Here is an 18,460-nt window from a genome sequence, read left to right on the forward strand (position 1 = left end):
CATCATTAGCACCGGTGCAACGTCCCTCCAGAGATTCTGTGTGAAAGCAGGGTGAATTGATTATTTGTGCCAAACTGGGGAAAGTGCTGTTAGGATCATCGTCCACATGTAGCCATTTTTTTGAGCACAGCTTTCTTTTTGCTTTTTTTCTTGTGGCCCTGACTGCCCTTTAAAGCTAGAGGGAATTAACTCTAGCCTGTCTCACCAGGAGTCTGTAATCTCATTAGGGGCAGTCAGGCGGCAGCAGGGTCCCTGCTGGGCCCCTGTGCACAAGGGGTCCTCCCTTGATGAGGGGGAGAAGGAGGAAGATGGAGAGGACTGGCCGAGGAACAGCAGGATCCAGGCAAAGGGGGCTGCGGCGCAGGCCTTGAAACTCTGCACGGAGCTCCTGACCGGGAGGGGCCCCCTGGACGTTGGTCCCAGGTTAACCAGCTCTGTGACCTTGCCTTTTTGGGCCTCAGTCTTGCCCTTCTTAGAAATGAGAGAAATGGGGCGGGGGGGGGGAGGGGGGGGGGGCTGGCCATGGNAGAGTCTCAAAAAAAAAAAAGGAAAAAGAATGAAAGACACAGGCTGGGTGCTTTCTAAGGACCTCTCAGTTCCACAAGCCAACCTTCTCAAGGGCCTGCTCTTTGCCAGTAGCTTCGGGGGACTGAGAGTGAGGTGGATACCAGTCTGAGAGGTGTTTTTTCTCCAACTCAAATTCTTAAAACCAAGAATTTCCTGATAAACCTTTGACTCCAATGAATGTCTCATTTTCCAATTAACCAGTTGGCTTAGTTACTATTGAAAAGAGAAAATATTCGGAGTTGAGATTTGGATTTGTGTTTCAGGGTCCCGGCCTGGCCTTTAGCCAAGCCACCGATGTAGGTGAATCTTGGTCTCCACTTCAGCCCCCAGACTCCGATTCCCTTGGAGCCCTCACAACTGCTCCTGCCTCCTGTCCCTCCATCCTGACAGTACCCACCTCCCAGAATCCAGGCCTTTCTTTCCATTCCTCCCACTGTCTTCAACAGGTGAAATTATAATTCATTCAAGCAAGTGTTTTTATGGCACCATCTCATGCCACTAGTCTTAGGTACTGGGGACACAGCAATGAGTTGACACAGCAGTGAATTAGAAAGGACTAATTCACACTAAAGTATAAGTGACTAATAATGAGCTGACTAGGGTATTTGCAAACCAGACTGAGAGTCCTGGATGAGAGCCCTTTATTTATTTATTTTTATTTATTTTTAAGTTTATTTATTTTGAGAGAGAGAGTGAGAAAGAGAGAGAACCTGGAGCAGGCACCCGTGTGGTGCTCAGTCTCACAAACCCTGAGATCATGACCTAAGCTAAAATCAAGAGTCTGGATGCTTAATTGACTGAGCCACCCAGATGCCCCAAGAACCCTTTAATAGTTCCCTGTTGTCCACAGAATCAATTTTCTTACAATGTTACTAGATATGCAAATTTTTTCCATAATTAAAAACAAGTTGGGAAATGCTGGATGAAACAAAGTTAAGTAGGTTCTTTAGACGGCTCAAAGTCAGACTGTTCCAGTTCAAACTTCAGGTCTATTGTTTACTAGCTGTGTTATCTTGGGTCAATTTCTTGACTGCTCTGTAAAATAGGAATGATACAATAGTACCTAGTTCATAGGGTTGTGATGTGGGTCAAATATGGTGATGCGTGCCCAGTGCTCAGAGCATCACCTGCGGCCTTGGCACTAACATATGTTGGAGGAAGTCTCCGAGTGGGGATACAGAATCTTAGCCCTCTTCTGCAGCAGAGAAGTCCATGAGCCTAGTGTTTGGGGAACACAACTTTGAAACACCCTAGTCTCTGGGATGAAGTCCTTGCTTCTTAGGGAAGAGTTTGAGGGCCTCAGGGTCTTGCATTGGCTCACCTCCTCAGGACACCCCCCTCCTCCTGCTCGAGAGGCCAGAGTTTCTCTGACACCAACCACTTCAAGTCCCTTAGCCCTGCACTCCTCTTAAGCCTCTACCCTTGTGCCCGTGCTATTTCCTCTGCCTGGAATGTCCTTCCCTGATTCCAAAGGCACAGGTCCAATGCCCCATCTTCTGTGAAGCCTTCCCTAACTACCCCAGACACAGCATTCCTTCTCTTCCTCCTATTCAGACCCTTCTGCTATCACCACCTGAGCATGAACCCTGGTTCCCTTTTTAAGTGGCTCAGGCAAGGAAATAAATATCTATGAGAACAGACTGAAGACTCTGTTACCATGTCACCTGCAAACACCTTGATGGATCACCTTCCAAGTTGAAGCCTTAGACTGGGGGCTTAGGGGGCACCCCAAGGAGCAAGGAGTTGCCCTCCAGAGCAGTTGAAACCGATGGGCAACGGGAAGCCTGGGAGATGCTTTCTGGGAGACTTGAGTTGCACAAATTAAGATGCTATGGGCAGAGAAGATAAAGAGTATTGTGAAAAATGAGCCCAATTCAATTCAGCAGAAGTGCAATGCAATGTAAAGAAAAATGCAGCCCACGTGAGCTGCACCCAAGTATAGCTGCTCTTCTCTGCAGAAGGGAGTTTGCAGGCAAGCTGTTTCCACCATAGCAACTCTGCGCTGGGCGTGCCAGGGTGGCAGGCACCAAGGTAGATTTATTTGTTAGTAATTGATGATTCTCCAGTGCCAGCAGAGGGGTCGATTCAGCCCAGGGTGGTGGGGAGAAGGCTTCCTGGAGGAGGGGTCACTTAGCCAGAGACCTGAGTAAACCACAAGTTAACCTAAAGAAAGAGGTGCTAGTCAAGAGGGAGAAAGAGGAGAGCCTGTTCTGAAAGAGGGGCCCAGGCTGGAGGTGCAAGAGCTGGTTCTGGAACCTGCCGAGGAGAAGTGTGCTGGGGTGGCTAGTGGGCCTGGGGCCTCACCCCTTCTACCATGTATCAAAATGAGTTTGGGTTGAGCTTTCTGAGCTCCTAGCTGGGTTATTGTGATGACAGCTCTGGGCTTGTGAGCTGCTTTCCAGAGACATACCAGAGGCGCCTTAATCTCCTCCTGAGAAGCCTTCCCAGCCTACTCTAAGCTGGGTGCTTCTGGGAAGGCTTTCTGTGGACAACTGGCTCATCTTGGTATGGATTCCTGCAAACGTTAGTCACTGAGGGGCTGTCCTGACCTCTGCTGAGGCTGGTCCTTTCCCATTTTTGCCTCAGACAGTGGGGTTAAGTGACTCTCATGTCACCTTCCTTCTTCCCTTTACAGTCCTTTCCCCCCTCACCCCCCGTCTAGACTGTTCATCTATAGAAACTGGGCCTGAGCACCCATGAAACCACTTAGCTGCTGTTTGTTGAGCATCAGCTATGTGCCAGGTTCTAGCAAAGAGCCATGTGCCAGAGAGAACCGGTGAGCAATTCAGTCCTGCTACAAACACTCACTGAAACAGTCAAGAACCGGGGTTACAGGGTAAGGGCACAAATTCTGGATCTCCGCAGGCTAATACGGGAGCACTGGTCACACTATACATTCAAATTCATGAAAATTTGATGGTTTAAAACTCAGTTCTTTGGTTGCAGTAGCCACATTTCAAGGGCTCAATCGCCACATCAGGCTAGTGGCCACCATATTGAGCAGTTACGGAATATTTTCATTATCACAGAGAATTCTTTTTAAATTTCTGGAGTCACAGTGAGCCAGATTCAAATCTCAGATCATTCCTTTGGAAGCCATGTGACTTTGCCCGAATTAGTAAGCCTCTCCAAGCCTCTTTTCCACACCTATACATTGCATTACACTTCCACTCATTTGAATAGAATAGCTGGAGCAAAGTGTAAAGTAAAAACCCTCAGCAAGTTCAAATTCCAATTCCAAATTAATTAGGACTCTGGTTAGAAAGTAACAGGAAATTAAATCAAACTGGCTTAGGTAAAAGGGAATTTATAAGCAGGATGATGACATGGTTTGTGGAGCCCCGTGCAAAGGGAACATGTGGAGATTTTTGTTTAAACAGCATGAAAAAAACTACATTAAAGGTACTAAAACTGAAGCTTTTTTCTTTCTTCCACAGTCTCTCTCTCAACTTATTATGGTAGGGTGGTTTTTTTCTTTTGGCTTGTTTTTTGTGTTTTGTTTGTTTCTTTGTTTTGTTTGCTATTTAATTTCATTCTGAAATAGTAAAAATTTTAAATGTAAATTATTAACATGAACTTTCCCATTCATCTTTATATTTGCAGATCCAGCTTTAAATGCAAATATAGGAGCATTTATCTTATATGCAGAGTCACCAAAATGACACAATTTTTATTTAGAAGACCAAACATGCATATATATTTTGTTCTTAACCAGAGCAGTGGAAACACCACACAAAGCTAATTCAACTGTCTTTGTCTCTTGATACATAAACATTCTACCAGTACATTTTCTACCTTTGGGTTACTGGTAAGGAAGGACTGAAGGACTAAAGGACTGAAAAGCAAAGGAACTATATGGGTATCCCTTTCTCTTCTATATCATTTTCAGTATCAGTGGTTGGCCAACACAGGGAAGTTATACGAGTAAGAAAAGATATGATAAGGTTCCTTGACTGTTTGCCTTTGTCTTTCTTTTTTTTTTTTTTAATAGTTTATTGTCAAGTTGGCTTCCATATAACACCCAGTGTTTGCCTTTCTTATAACACCACNATAACACCACTTTCTGTCTTGAAAGCAAGTTCTGGCTTGAGGAAAGCATGGTTTTTCATGGCTGACAGCACTCCTGCTTAACTCTGTTATAGACATAACATGCTTTCCTTGGACTCACTTTGAGTCTTGCTGAATGTGTGGCCAGCTTACCAGAATTCTGAGCTCATGGGATACCACATACACTAACACAAGCAGAATGGCAAGAAACTGGGTGGGAGGGCATTTATACTGCACACATCTTCTCTGCTCACATCATTCTCCACTGGCCTATCCGACTTTGCTTATAAAACACAAAGTCAAAGACAAAATTATTAAGAATTTAGAGATGATGACAGCAGAGCATTAAACCAAGCACAGGGCTCTTCAGATGCCCATGAAACTAATCCTGTTTATAAGACGGGATGGTGAGGCTTTCACAGAACCCAGGGCAAGAGCAGAATTGGCTGCAAAGACCATCTGAACTAGGTTCTCAATTGTTGACAGAATTCTCTCTCTCCTTTTTGCATGATTGATCCATTCATTCATTCTTCACTCAACATGTTTATTAAGAGGCGGTATAAAATAGTGATTAAGAGCACAGGCTCTTGGGGAATCTGGGTGGCTCAGTTGGTTAAGTGTCTGACTTCAGCTCAGGTAATGATCTCACAGTTTGTGGGTTCAAGCCCCGCATCAGGCTCTGTGCTAACAGTCAGAGTGGAGCCTGCTTCAGATTTTGTGTCTCCCTCTCTCTCTCTGCCCCACCCTTGCTCATGCTCTGTCTCTCTGTCTCTCTCAAAAATACATAGACATCAAAAAAGAGAGAGAAAGAGAGAGAGCGAGAGAGCGAGTGAGCGAGCACGGTCTCTGGAACTAGATGACTTGGTTTGAATCCTGGCTCCCAGACCAACTATCTGTGTGACTTTAGATAAGATACTCTGTGTCTCAGTTTTCTCATGGAATATAGGGAAAATAATGTCCTATTTTCTAGGACTGTTATGTGAATTAAATGAATTACACGTGAGAGGCACTTAGGACAGTTGTCTGATCCTAGTAAGCACTGTATACATGGTCCTATTATTACAACTATTATTACATGCCAGGCATATTTGAGGGATAGAGCACCAAACGGAAATAGACAACGATCTCTGCTCTCAATGAGCCTACATTTTGGTAATGGTATTTGTGCTTGATTATTCTTTCTCTAATGGAGAGATGGAGCATTTCTGCTACTGTGCTGATCCTCATGGAGGAAACATGGCTACCAGCAGCTCTCTTTCATTCCAAATCCAAAATCCCCAAGGAAGGTTCTGATTGGCCCAGTCTGAACCAATCACCTGTGGCCAATAGGGGCAGGGGGCAGGGTCACATTGTTTAAAATTGCCACTTCTATTGTAACTCTGTAGCTGTGTGCAGGAGCGGTTAGAAAAGTGGATATACTGTGCAGACACAGCAAAATATCTAGCACATCATCCTAGTCATTCGCCTCTTGGCAAATCACGCTTAACCATGAGTTTCTTTTCTTTCTTGTGTAAAATGCCCAACTTCTCCCGTAAGGCTGTTCGAGAACTTAGGACCAGCTGCTTAAGGTTCACCATTGCTCTGCCTTCTCTGATGTCTACTCTTCCCTTTTATGCCACAGACAGCTGCAGACCAAGGCTGGTCCAGCTGATTTCTCACTGCTTTCCAGCCTGCTGCTTCTCATTTGTTTGGGCCCACGCAGCCACCAAAGTCAGAGATCGAGGGTTCAAAACCCAGGCTCAAAGCCCACAGGGAACCCCAGAGATGCTCTGCTCCACTCTCTGAGGCTCAGCGAAGGAAAGAAGCCTAGGCAGAGCCTCTTGGGAATCAGGTGCCAAGTCAGGAACTAACTGGGGTCTCCCTGTTCCTACACAGTCCTCCCCAAACCCGGAAACACTTCTCAAAGAATCCCGTCACTGGCTGTTATTTTTCAGCCTTTATGGTGCAGAATTGCCGCCACCTAGGAGACTGCATGGCAGTAACTGAGTAGAGCCTCTTCTGGAGCAACACCCTCCTCTACCAGCACTTCCTGTACAACCTGACCAGGCTCTTGCTCTCTGCTGCCTCTGGCTGCCAGATGCTCCTGTCCTGGGAAGGTGCTGAGGTTAGCAGTTGCTTAATGGAGAAGGCAGGACAGGGGCGTGGGGGGTCCGGGCACAGGATAGCTGTCTGTGGCCACAGACCCAAGGGCCAGTGACTGGGGAAACGGTGATCTTGGGCAGATGGGACCACCGATGTTAGAGAATCAGATTAAGGAATTGAACAAGACATGGATGGAGCTTTGGTTTCTCAAAAAAGTCAAAATGAGAGCAGGCAATGCACGGCTCTGGGCAGAGGGTGATGGAGTCAGAAGAAGGGCAAAGATTTAGGTCCATATTCTGGCACTGAGGAATGCTCTCAGGAAGTCATTTGACCTCCTTGAGCTTTTGGTTTTTCAGCTCAAAAATGACTCCTTCCTTCATGAGGCGTAAAGTGGCTGCAGAACAGGCAAACACCATGGAGGAAGCAAGGGCTTTGGTGTCGGACAGACCAGGATTTAATTCCCAGCCCACCATTGACTGCCCCTGAGACTTTTAGGCATGTTGCCTCACTGCTCTGAATGTCTACTTCCTTGTCCAGGAAATGAGAATAATAATTATATCTAACTCATAGGGTTTAGGGGAAGCTTAGAATCTTATGTGAAAAATAATTCATGAGCTTGGCATGTAGTAACTGCTCAATAAATGGTTGCAAGATATAGAGATCTCAATTAGGAAAGCTCAAGCAGAAAGAACAATCTATTCACAAGCTTTTCTACCTTCCCTCCTTCCCACTACATCACTGTTTCTAAGGCCTAACTCCTCAGCATTTTGGAATCTGACAACCATAAATGTTTGAAGATGCAATGGTCTCTCTTTGGAAGTGGTAAACTCCTTGTTCCTAGAGAAAAATAAACAAGAGCTAGATGACATCTTGGAGGCACACAGAAGAAGGGCTTCAAGCAACTGATGGGATCAGGGTGAGGGGTGGAAGGCACTGGGCTATAGGCCCACAATGATCTTTTCCAGACCCTCTGTCCCGTCCATAGTGGGCAGTGAGCACTGAGAAGTCTCATGTGGGGAACACTAAGGAAAATCCTGCTGAGAACTGGTCACCAGGAAAGTCCACAATGAACAAATCCCTCCACATCATCACGGATGCCTGTGTTTGAATGGTTTCCCCTTCTTAGAGCTGGGGGTGGGAGCTGATCCTACAAGAAAATATGGTGCAGGTGGTTGGCCAGTGGAACCGTTCAGTCTGAGCCTGGGTAAAGAGCGATCTGCAGTGATCATAAATCTTCAGACCAGAGACAAGATTTTGCAAGCACAGGAATGAGGAGCTCAGGAGAACAGCTCATTAACCTTCCCTCCCAGACCTTCTCACCTGCCTAGACCAGTCTCCAGCGCTGGGAACAGCCACAGACCGGTCATCTGATTAAGTGATCCTCCGCTCTGGGAGGGAGTTGTGCAGCACAACTCCTTGGGAGGCATGGCAGAGCCTCTGAGGAAGGTTTTGCTTTAAAAAGCATAGTCAAGGGATTGCCTGGGTGTCTCAGTCAGTTGAGCTTCAGACTCCTGATTTTGGCTCAAGTCACGAACTCCCGGTTTGTGGGTTTGAACCATGTGGGACTCTACACTGATAGCATGGAGCCTGCTTAGGATTCTCTCTCTCTCTTTCTCTCTGCCCCTCCCCTGAGTGCGCTCGCTTGCTCTCTCTAACTCTCTCTATCTCTGTCAAAATAAATGAAAATAAACTAAAAGAAAGCATAGCCAATATCCTAATTTCATTTTTAGAAAACAAACACAAATTCTCTTTCTCTCTCTCTTTTTTTTTATTATGTGAACAACACAGTAAAGCTCAATAAGACCTTCTTGGCTAGTGAGGCTGTTTCTATTTAACCCCACCAGCCAAGAAAATTCCCAAGGTTGGGGGAGAAGGGAATGTTCCCCTGTAAGGTTCACATCATTATCTCTGGGAAGTGTGAAATTTTTGTTCCCTCAAAAAGGTATGTGTTCAAAATGGTCAAGTACTCTGATCTAGACTAGGCAACATTTTATAGAGGAGGGAAGAGATGCCAGCAAAGGAAAGGGACTTACCTAAGATTAAAAATAAACTGGCTCTTGGGGTGTCTGGGTGGCTCAGTCAGTTAAGCATCCGACTCTTGATTTCGGCTCCGATCATGATCTCACGGTTCGTGAGTTTGAGCCCCGCATCAGGTTCCACACTGACAGCATGGAGGCTGCTTGGGATTCTCTCTCACCCTCTCTCTGCCCCTCCCCTGCTTGTGCACAGGCTCTCTTTCTCTCTCAAAATAAATAAACATTAAGAAAAAGTAAACTGGCTCTGATTTATAATTAAGTCTCATTTTATCTCTTTAAGTCCAGAGCTTGTTAATGCATCAATTGGTGATTGATGGTGAATGTGGAACTAGAGAATGACAATGTGGGCAACAGTGTTAAGAATCATTAGTCATTAGCTTAATAATCAAGAGGTCAAGATAAAGGATCTTGTTGTGGTCAGTAAGGCTGGTTTGACTCTCTGGCCACTGACAGCATCCAAACTCTTAGGAGGGTTGTGAGTCAGGGCAATTTTGCTGTAGCAAAGGGCTGTTGTGTTTCCCTTGGCCCCAAGCTATAATCAATAAAACCTAAGGATGCCACAATTAAAAACAGAGGTCTTGGGACACCTGGGTGGCTCAGTGGGTTAAGTGTCTGACTCTGGATTTTGGCTAAGGTCATGATCTTGTGGTTTGCGGGTTTGAGCCCCGCACCGGGCTCTGTGCTACAGCTTAGAGCCTGGAGCCTGCTTGAGATTCTGTGTCTCCCTGTCCCTCTGCCCCTCACCGATTGCACTCTGTCTCTCTCTCTCTCTCAAAAATAAATAAACATTAAAATATTTTTTACTAAATAAAAACAGAAGTCTTACCTATCTCATGTATTGATTATTTAAGAGTTGTCATTTTATTTATCTTCTTCTCTCCCAAATTTTGTGTCTTATCATCTCATTGCTTTTCTTTATAGATTTTATTATAGTATTTACTTTTGACTGTTTTGAACTTATGTAAATTGAATCATGTTGATTTTTTTTTACTCAATATCATGTCTCAAGAGTCAATGTCATTGAATGTAGCTGTAATTTACTTTTTACTTTGCTATAAAGCATTCTGTGTTATGAATGGAATATTATTTATCAAACCTTGTTGATGGACATTTATATTTTTTCCAGTTTGGGATTATTATGAACAATGTCACTATAAACATTCTGAAATGTTTATATCCTCATGTGTGAGACTCTCTAGGTTATATACATAGCAATGGAATCATTAGGTCATAGGTTAGGCAGGTTTTCAACTTTACCAGGTGATACCACCTGGTTTCCAAATTACTCTTACCAATGGATGCATTCGTCCACAATGTGCGAAAGTTCCCATTGCTCCACACAATCTCCAACATTTGGTATTGATTAATTTTTAACTCTTGCCAACCTGGTAGGTGTGAAATAGTATTACATTATGGTGTATATTTGCATTTCCCTGATTACTGAAATTAAATATATTTTAATGTGTTTATGAGCCATCTGTGTTTCCTCTTCAGTGAAATTTCTGCTCATTTCTTTTGCCCATTTTTAATTGGGGTTTTTGTCTTTTCATATTGTTCTTCATATAATCTGGATATTACCACATCATTTATAAGTGTTGCCCTGTTTATAGCTTCTCTATATCTTTAGATACAATTTTTAATGTAATCTAATGTATCAATCTTTTTCTTTATGATTTGTCTGGGTCTTGTTTTAAAAATCTTCCCTACCCTGGGGTGCCTGGGTGACCAATCAGTTAAGTGTCCGACTTCGGCTCAGGTCATTGTCTCACGGTTGGCAAGTTGGAGCCACGTGTCCGGCTCTGTGCTGACAGCTCAGAGCCTGGAGCCTGCTTCAGAATCTGTTTCCCTCTCTCTGTCTGTCCCCCACTTGCACTGTATCTCTCTCTCAAAAATAAATAAACATTAAAAAATATTTTTAAAAATCTTCCCTACTCTAACAAAGTTACTTTTCTATGTAAATTTCTAAGAGATGTACTTTTACTTTTCTCATGTAGATCTAACCATCCTGGTTAAAGACTAATGTAAGAATCAAAAATTATATTTCCCTTGAGGGTAGCAAATTATCCCGTTACCACATATTGAAAAATCTATCCTTTCACCTGAACTAAAATGCCTTCTCTGTAATAAAATCATACATTTGGGTCTATAATACCTTTGTCAATACCACTCTGTCTTAACTACTATAAGTTCTTAATAATTCTTGATAACTTGCCAGGCAAGTCTCTTTGTCTTTTTCTTCCTCTTCAGGAATGTATAGGTCTTCAATAAAGTCATGCAAAAATTTAGACAAAAACTTGTCAAGTTCCAGAAAAAGAAATTCTGATTTTTATTGTAATTGCATGGAAATTATTGATCAACTTGATAGATTTGGCATCTTTATGATATTGAATCTTCCAATTCATGAACATGGTGTATCTTTGCATGTATTTAGATTTTGTTTCAATTGTTTTTATCACTTTTCTCCATAAGTGTTGAATATCTTTTTGTTTTAGATCTTGTCCTATGAACTTTATAGTTTTTGTGCTATTATAAAGCATATCCAGTTTTATTGCATTTTCTGTCTGTTTATGGTGGATAGAAATAATGTGATTTTTGTACCTGCATTTTGTGTCCTGTTGACTTACTAAACTCTCTTATACTTTGAGATGTTCTGTGTACACAGGCATATCATGAGCAAATAATGACAACTTTGCTTCTTCCATTTCAGTCCTTATACATTTTATATCTTTCTTTATTTTGTTTTTGTTTTAGCCTACTGCCACGGTTAAGACCTCTAGTACAATGTTGAATGAAAAATCATGATTCGCAGGCATCCGTGTCTTGTTCCTGATCTTAAAGGAACAGGGAAATACTTTCAACGTTTTGCTCTTAAGTATTATTGTTATAGGTTCTTTCATAGGTCCTCTTCATCAGATTAGGGGAGTTAGTTCTCTTTTATTCTTAGTTGGCTAAAAGGGTTTCTGCTGTTTGGATTTTTATATGCATGTTTCTTAACTTCCCAGCATAAGGTTTTCCTATTTATCTTTCGTTATTTTTTTAAAAAGCTCTATTTAGGTATAATTTACATACTGTATGATTCACCCCTTTAAACATACAATTCATTGGTTTTTAGTAAATGTACTCAGTTGTGCAATCAGCAGCATAATCCAATTTTAGAACATTCCCATCATCCCCAAAAAGACCCATCATGCCCATCTTTAGTCAACCCTCATTCTCATATCCACCCCCAGGCAGATACTAACGTGCTTCCTATCTCCATAGATTTGCCTTTTCTGGGCATTTTATGTAATTAGAATCATACGATATGTGGTCTTTTTTTCATTTGACTTCTTTCACTTGGGGTAATATTTTTGAAGTTCATCCATGTTTGGAGCCTGTTATCAGTAGTTCAGTCCTCTTATTGGAGAGTAGTATCACATGGATGGATGGCATACATTTTGTTTTGCTATAAACTTTCATGTACACGTCTTTCTGTGGACACATGTTTCCATTTATCTTTAATAGATCTCTACGAGTCAAATTACTAGGTTGTTAAAAATAAATTTATGTTTAACTTTTGAGAAACTGCCAAACTATTTTCTAAAGTGGATGTACCATTTTAAATTCCTGCCAGCAATGCATGAGTGTTTCAGTTTCTTCACATCCACTTTCACACCTATTATTGTCTTTTTTAAAAATTTATTTATTTTGAGAGAGAGAAAGAGGGGCAGAGAGAGTGAGGGAGAGAGAGAATTCCAAGCAGGCTCCAGGCTGTCAGCACAGAGCCTGATGCTGGGATTAAAATCACTAAACTGTGAGATCATGACCTAAGCCAAAAATCAAGAGTCTGATGCTTAACCAACTCCTAATGACCCAGACGCCCCTGTCTTTTTTATTATAGTCAACCTAGTGGATTCGAAATGGCATCTCCTTGTGGTTTTCATTTGCATTTTCCTAATGGCTAATGATGTTGAGCATCTTTCAATGTGCTTATTAGGTATTTATATATCTTCTTTGGTGAAATGTCTATTCAAATCTTTTGCCTATTAAAAAAATCAGGCTGTCTTCTTGAACTCAATAAGTTCTGTATATTCTGGATCTAAGACCTTTATCAGAATTATGATTTGCAGATATTTTCTCCCAGGCTGTGGCTTTTCTTTTTATCTTCTTAATAGTATCTTTTAAAGTATAAACATTTATTTTACTAAGTTTTATTTATCAATTCTTTCTTTTATGGATCCTGCTTTTAGTGTTACATCTAAGAACTCTTTGCCTAATCCAAGGTCAAGAAGAGTCTCCCCTATGTTTTCTTCTAAAAGCTTTATAGTTTTAGCCTTAAATCTTGGTCTGCTCCATTAAAAAATTTTTTTAATGTTTATTTATTATTGAGACAGAGAGAAACAGAGCATGAGTGAGGGAGAGGCATAGAGAGAGACACACACAGAATCCAAAGCAGGCTCCAGGCTCTGAGCTGTCAGCACAAAGCCTAACACAGGGCTTGAACTCACAAACCGTGAGATCATGACCCGAGCCAAAGTCAGATGCTTAACCGACTGAGCTACCCAGGCACCCCTGGTCTGCTCCATTTTTAATTCATTTGTGTGTGTGATGTGAGTCAAGGGTCTAAACTCATCTTTTTGAATGTAGATATCCAGCTGTTCCAGCACCATTTGTTGAGAAAGTTTATTACTGATATTTAATAACCCTTTTGTGAACAAAGAATAAAGAGTGATGACAGTAAGCCTTTGAGGTTTGTAGAGGTGTGCTTTATGACCCAGTAAATGTTTGATTTTCATAAATGTTCCACATGTGTTTGGGAAGGATGCATATCCTGCAGATGATGGTGCCGTGTTATATGTACACCCATTAGATCCAACTTGAGAACACATTAGTTCAAATCATCTATATCTGTATTTCTTTTTTGTGTCTGTTTGATCTATCAGTTACTGATTGAGACATGTTAAGATCTACTGATGTGATAGCAGGTTTATATTTTTCTTCTTGTCCTTTCAATTTGTAATTTATAAGAGGTGCCTGGCTGGCTCAGTTGGTTGAGCATCCAACTCTTGATTTCGGCTCAAGTTATGATCCCAGGGGCATGGGATTGAGCCCTGCATCAGGCTCTGCATTGGGTAGGGAACCTGCTTGGGACTCTTTCTCTCTCTCTCCCTCCTGCTTTCTCTCTCTCTCTCTTCCTCTGCCCCTCTCCCCTGATCGCACATGCTCTCTCTCTAAAATAAAATAAAATAAAATAAAATAAAATAAAATAAAATAAAANACTTCCATTAACTTGTGATCTGATCATTTTATCATTAGGTAATGACCCTTTTTATCTCCAGCAGTATTTTTTTGCTTTAAAGTCTATTTTGTCTGATATTGGTATCTTTCAGGGAGACAGTTGAGGGACTATATACTTGGAAGATTAGACCCGGTGAGATAATAAATACTGTCTAAAACATAGTTAGCTTCTCTGCACAACACCTTTCCTCCCTCCCTCCCTCCCACCCAGGCTCACATCTTTCTACTAATCTAAGGGCATCTTAATTGAATAGGCAGCATCTTTCTAATAGAAAGGGGATAGAAGCTAGATGTAAATCCTGCTCTACCACCCCACAGATCCGATTCACTCAGGCCACCTTTTCCATAATCAATCAATTAGTAATTTGTTCTAGAAGTATTTAGTGAGCACTGGGGGGGACCTGGTTGGTCTCTGTCTTTATAGAATTCACCACTGAGTTGCAGGCATAACACATATCAGATCACTTATTTGGAACCTGGGGGTGGGCTGCAGTCCAGAATTTCGGTTGTAAATCAGTGCTTAGTTCTTACAATAATTTGTTCTTTGGGGGAGTAAAAAAGTTATACCCAGCACTCTATGTTGTATTCTTGGCCCCCTCCATGGAAAAATAGTTAATCCATTGGATATAGTTATATATAGTGGCAAATATTTGTATATATATACATATATATTTGTATATATATAATTATATATAGTGGCAAGTGAAATACTGTAGGAAAAAATATACAGCTCAAAAAAAAAATAAACTGCTTTATTTGTTCCTGACACATAATAGATAGTACATAAATGTTTATATACAAATATTGTGGACAAAAGACTAATTTTTTTGGGTCTCAGTTGCCTTCATCAGGGCTTGGCCACTTCTGACAGGCCCTAGTGAGTCTTGTAATTGATTTTGGATGAGTTACAAAATTCAGATTTTCAGAAACTAAATGTTAGGTTTAATTTTTAAAATTAGAAGTGAAAGTAAAACAAACAAGCAATAAAAACTCCATGTAGTCAAAAACTAAGTGACAAACTAAGAAAAACTATTTGCAATCCATATCAGAAAGGATGAATTTCCCTCCTCCCCCATATATATACAAAGCTTCTAGAAACAGAGGAGAAAAAGATCATCAATCTAACAGAAAAAGATGGGCAAGAGATAAGAATAGGTAGTTCACAGATGACCCTTAAACATATGCAAAGATGGTCAACTTCATTCAAAGCAAGAGAAATACAGATTAAAACTATTCCAGCTACAATGCTTTACCTAACAGATTGACAATAGTCTGACACATTTTGTTGGAAATTTGTGGTGACACAAAACATCCTGTCCACTGCAGATGAGACAGGAAAAAACTCTTAGCAGCAACCACCACCAATGAAATTTCCAAATTCATCTACCCCCTGATCTTACATCTCACCACTAGGAATTCATCCTCTGTCTTGCACAAATGTGAAATGGCATGTGCACAGGGTTATTCGACTGCAGAATAGCAAAAAGGAATAGCAAAAGATAGAAATAATGTACTATTGTCAGGTGGGAGCTGGTTAGATATCCTGTGGTGCAGCCACATATGGAGTGGTAAGAATGTATAGAAAATAAAGAACTTTGCACTTGAACAGAACAATTTCTGGCATATATCAAGTAATGAAACTAAGATGCAGAATCGTCACTGTGTAAAAAGGAGGTAAACAAAAATGAATATTTGTGTTATGAGTATTTACAAAAGAGGTGCTAGAAGGATGCATGAGAAGTCAAGAGAAAGGTTTATTAATTAGACCAGGGCAGCAGTTCTTAAATGTCAGCCTGGACCAGCACCACCTGGAAGGCTTGTTAAACCAGATTATTGGCTCCTACTTGCAACATTTCTGAATCAGTAGGCCTGGGGAGGACTCCAAAACTACTAGCAAGTTCCCAGGTTGCCAATCTCAAGTTCAGAATTTGAGACCCACTGGGCTAGAAAACGGGATAGCCAGAGGCTGGAGCAAGGCTCCTCCAGGTATGTCTTTTTTTTTTTAAACATTTATTTTTGAGAGACAGAGCACAAGTGAGGGAGGGGCAGAGAGAGAGGGTGACACAGAATGTGAAGCAGGCTCCAGGCTCTGAGCTGTCAGCACAGAGCCCAACATAAGACTTGAACTTACGGACTGTGAGATCATGACCCAAGCCGAAGTCAGATGCCCAACCGACTGAGTCACCCAGGCGCCCCTCCAAGTATATCTTTTTAAAAATCATTTCGATTTTTTTTAACATGTGAATGTATTACCTATGCCAAAAAATCTTTATTAACAAATGTGTTCAATAAAATAACCTCCTCCTCAATCATCTTCTATCCTCTGAACCTGTTTTATTTTTCTAACAATGATTATTATACCTAAAATGATGTTACATTGTTTACTTGCTTTTCTTTCTCACCCCACTAGACTAGGGTAAGGGTGTTGCTTTTCCATTGCTCACTCTTATTTCCAACACTAATATTATGTCTGGCACAGAGCAGGTGCCGAAGAAATAGTTGTTGGGTAAATGAAGTATCTGCTCAGTTCTCTTAGTATATGCTAGATCCAGATCCAGATGCCTCACTGAAAGGAAATGCTAATGTCCAAGACCCTCTTTCAGGTGAGGACTACTTCAGGCATTGAAGGCTGAAACACAGTTAACTTTAACGGTCTCCAGGTAGGTTTCCCCCTTGACATTTTAGCTCTGCAGTGAAGCCAGGGGACCTATGGACTTAGGTGACCCCGTGCTGCAATCTTGACACACTGTCAATGTGAAAAGAGGTTGGATTTGGGAGTCACGGACACACGGCATCCAACCCCACAGGCCACTCACCAGGTCTGTGATCTTAGGCATCTCTAGCCCTCAGTTTCCCCAACTGTAGAATGGAGAGTCTCATCTCTTGGGAGTGCTGGTAGAATCAAATGCTATAATGCGCATGTCATTGGCACCCAATTAATGGTAATTATTTCTTGGCTTTTCAGCTGGTTTATTGCATCAGCTGTCTTTATACTTCTCCTCCCTACCTTGGTTTATTAAGTATCAGTTGCAAAAGTTTATAATAAGTCACAGACTGGCAGCCTGCACCCTTGTTTTGATTGGCTCTCAAAGTGTTTAACAAAAATCTGACTTAATTGCCAACATTTAGTAAGTAGAGATCTTACATAAAAATCTGGATTTGTGGCTTCATTGGAAACATCTGCCTGACCGCAACCGCTGGGGCTCAGTGCTGGCTTCTTGGTCCACTCACAGTTGCTGTGACTCTTTACCTCCATCCACCTCACCACCCCTCATCGCCCTGGACAGCTAGCTACTGCAGGCTTTGCGTCCCTAGTTTAAACCCCCAGTTTATAAAGTGTTTCCACTTCTCTCACTTGAACTTTACCCTCAAGGGAGATGTTACTATTAACCCCTGCGCTGTGACCTACTCAGCATTGTTAATATCGGCAGCAACAATAAATAGCTGGCATTTATTGGGTATTCAACCATATGCCATGCATTATTCTAAGCATTTTACTGTTTTGATTAATTTAATCCTCACAACAATTTTATGAGGTATTTTCATTATCCCTATTTTACAGATGAGAAATTGAGGCAGAGAGAGGTCAAGTGACTTTTCCAAGGTCACATAGCTAGAAAGCTCAAAATGAGCCCTTCTGTTCCTCTTCTGTGCCCTCACCTGTGCTATAAGGCAGTGCAGTCTTTCCTTGCGCCTCCCTTTCTTTCTTTCTTTCTTTCTTTCTTTCTTTCTTTCTTTCTTTCTTTCTTTCTCTTTTCTTTTCTTTTCTTTTTTTCTTTTCAAATAGGCAAATCTATGGGCCCAAACTTCTGGTAAGATTTTGTAAAGATTTTGGTAGATGGAGGGAAGTTGGGGTTACATTTTATAATATTTGTGCCCTGATGTACCCCTGTCACCTAGAACAATGCCTGGCATGGAGCAGAAATGTATGAAATATTGAAAGAATATAGCAAAAGAGGCATTTGTTATCCATTATCAACTTTCAGTACCCCCGGGGTCTGTTAATTGGTTAATTAGCATAGAGATGAGACCTACTATGTGGGCAAATGATGGGTTCTCTGCTCTTGAATAGCTCAAGTTCAGGTGAAAAACGCTGACAAATAAAATTCAAATACAGGATATACACAGACAAGTCACTTGCCAAGAAAGTGACATGTCCCCTTCAAAATGATGGATTTTCAATAAAGGCTAAAAATGGAATCAAGTCACTTTACAATGCTAATCATCTCATTGAGTTTGTATTTCAATGGTGAAACTGGATGCACTAAAGACCTGGAGTCTGGAAAAGTTTTGTGATGAAAACCCAAGAAAAAATGCAATTTGATAGAATTTCCTGCTACAGTATTCTCCTGTCACTAGGATGGGCTCCCTGGGATCCAGCAGGGATGGAGTAGAGTTTAATGTTTTTGATCAGACTGATTTCTACCACCTTTTCCCCTATGAAGGCTTCA

Source organism: Crocuta crocuta, unplaced genomic scaffold (genome assembly GCF_008692635.1).
Source record: "Crocuta crocuta isolate KB4526 unplaced genomic scaffold, BGI_CrCroc_1.0 scaffold168, whole genome shotgun sequence".
NCBI lineage: Eukaryota > Metazoa > Chordata > Mammalia > Carnivora > Hyaenidae > Crocuta > Crocuta crocuta.